Source organism: Coptis chinensis, chromosome 9 (genome assembly GCF_015680905.1).
Source record: "Coptis chinensis isolate HL-2020 chromosome 9, ASM1568090v1, whole genome shotgun sequence".
Taxonomy (NCBI): domain Eukaryota; kingdom Viridiplantae; phylum Streptophyta; class Magnoliopsida; order Ranunculales; family Ranunculaceae; genus Coptis; species Coptis chinensis.
The window spans coordinates 678,649-681,399 of NC_141464.1; the positions used below are offsets into that span (position 1 = coordinate 678,649).

A 2,751-nucleotide genomic window follows, 5' to 3' on the forward strand; every position below is an offset into this window, starting at 1 on the left:
AGACAGATAGAGCTTCAGCTACGTGAGTTAGGGGATTTACTATGCAAGACATAGAATGTCCTGACCCGTGCGAATAGCTCGGTGATATAGACGACCCTTAGTAAGCAAAACTGATCTCAAACCACCCCTAGATTGCGTTATTCTAGGAGTTCGTCTATGCAGAATTCATTACCCTTTTTGGCTTTTGAAAAATTGCATGACTGTTGATGTATCAAGAATCTTGCATTAAAAGAACAAAGAAAACAACTGTTTTTTAAAAAGAAATGTAAAATAAAGAAAAGAAAAATTGTATACTTGCTCCACAGGTTCACACTTACTCAAACGACGAGTAAAAAGTGTTTTACATTGAATATGTGAGATATACGTGGACTAAGGCTCCAGCACTTACAACCACACACTCTGAATGGAGGGTTCGTTACCTTATTGATGTATTCCCCTTAAAGCTAAAGGTGGAATGGAATGGGGAAGAAATATATCGTGGAAAAGAGGCTTTAATCCTCGTAGATGGGATCTTCGTGAAAGAGTTTTTTGCACTCCATCTTCGTTCACACCACTTGTTGCTTCAAAGGCTGTGTTTGTTGGTTTAGGATTTGGAATAGCTTGACCTGGGAACACATCTTTTTGGGTTTTGTCTTGGGCTAACAAGTTTAGAGATTGTTGCATGGATGCAAGAATTTGGGTTTGTTGTTGCATGATAGATAGCATTATCTCGGTGGACTTATCTATTTGGACACTCACTACACCATAAACATGATATTTTAACACTCACTTTTTTTGTTTTGTAACACTCTTTTGCTGTTGGTAAGTCGCCTATGCTTAATAAACATTACCAATGTCGTTAAGTGTTACTTTAATTCGGTCGATTTTCTAAAATTAATTTGTAACACTTACTAATTGCACCAAACCATGTGGAAAGGGTTGCAAATCCAAAAACCCATAACAACTTCGAAATTTCAGGAGAACGCAAAATCGCGCTCTATTATTTTCCTCGAACCAGAAAACACAACCATCTCTTTCTCACACTTCTTCTTCTTCTAAACTTAGGTTTCCTTCTCGTCTGCCGCTTCTCAATCTTCTCTCTCACTGCCGATTTAGTAAGTACCCATTCGAATCTTCAACTTTCATTTTCGAATTATGTTTTCCGTATTCTAGGGATTCCATTGCTAAACTAGGGTTGATGCCAATTCGATTTTAATTTTCTTGCTTCAAAGGTGCAATTTTAAACAACCTCAGTTTGTGATATGGAACATTTCATATACTTCTTTCACTTAGGGATGCATTGCTAGTTATCGCGTTACTCATACTATATTTTTCCTTTGATTTATTCATGTTTTCTTTTTGAGATGAACTGAACAAGTAATACTTCCTTTGACTGGATATAATAAATTCCATCATCCTTCCATTATTCATGTTATATCCTGCTGATGGATGACTAACCTAGTAAATCACCTAGAAAAGAGCATGAAGAAATGTGATTCCACAATTGTTCATGTATGCCACGAACATTAGATAACAAAACCAATTGAAGAAAAGCAGATATGGAAAAAAGAGAGAAAGAAATCCCATTTTTTGCACATTGGAAAACTTACCTTAAGTAATTTCTTCTTATAGTAAATAAATGTTGTGCTTCTGCTTTTTTGTGTTCAATAGGTGAGGCACTCCTGAGTTTTAAGGCAGCAATTGTTGGTTCAGATGGTGTTCTTCTTCAGTGGAATCAAGAGGATCCAGACCCTTTTGGTTGGAAAGGGGTGAAATGTGATGCAATGAAGAGAGTTGTTTTCTTGTGAGTCTCAGAAATAACCTCAATGCATGTAGAAATCCTTACAAAACTTTCCATACATGTCCAGGCAAATGTTTTAGATTACATTATGGCACAGATACATGAGAAACATGGACTGTATCTTACTCTCCTCTGTGCATACACTACATGTCATGTATGCCCATGGTTGAAAGAGACTTATTTTTTCATTACAAAAGTGAATTTGGTAACGTTGTGTTGTAGGAGTCTCCCATATCACAAACTGAGTGGATCTATATCTCCTGACATTGGCAAGCTAAATCATCTGAGAATTCTGTAGGTGATTTTAATTATGGTTTGTATAATATATGTAGTTTAAATTGGCAGCATTAATTTTGTTTTTTGGCTTAATCTGCAGGTTGATATTTATGAGTCAAGGCCTTTTATTGGTTGAAAAGTTTGTTCTTTTGTTGATAGACATGGAAACCATATTGAGATGGGACTTCACGTTATCTTTGGTTGCTACAATAACTTTTTCCGCTTGTTGAAAAAGGTGAAGCCTCTCATTCGGCTTTTTTTATTTTTATTTTTTGCTAGGTAAGCATCTCATTCAGTTTGTTTTTCATTACTAATATTTAACAGCATGTAACATCCATCACGATAGATGTCGTGTTGCTTCCTTTATATTTTGTGCTTGCTTCGCATGTTTGGTATCTCATACAGTTGCATTGCATAATGAAACCATGACCGCATGATAGTTTTAGACAATGTGAGTTTCAATATTGTTTGTCTTGAATAATAGGATAGGCTAGTCAGGTGGTTTCTACACTTAGGGGTTGGTTAGGGTGGTCTTTGGGTTCTTTCTTACCATTTACCGAACTACCAATTGAAGAATGGAAAGATTTCCCATTTCATCTAGTTCCATTGCTGTGGAGGTGACTTTTACTTTTGATCAGCTTGCATTTAAAGCTCAATTTGGACATAACATGGTATAATCTCTAGGTTACATTGAC

General features: G+C 36.1%; 1 long non-coding RNA gene across 1 annotated transcript; it reads left to right on the forward strand.

The window, feature by feature from the left end:
* The first annotated feature begins 1,649 nt into the window (after positions 1-1,649).
* On the forward strand, positions 1,650-2,496 carry LOC147474324 (uncharacterized). Its single transcript, XR_015207237.1, has 3 exons — positions 1,650-1,783; positions 2,003-2,074; positions 2,157-2,496. It is a non-coding gene; the product is annotated as an uncharacterized LOC147474324 (long non-coding RNA).
* The last annotated feature ends 255 nt before the right edge of the window (positions 2,497-2,751 follow it).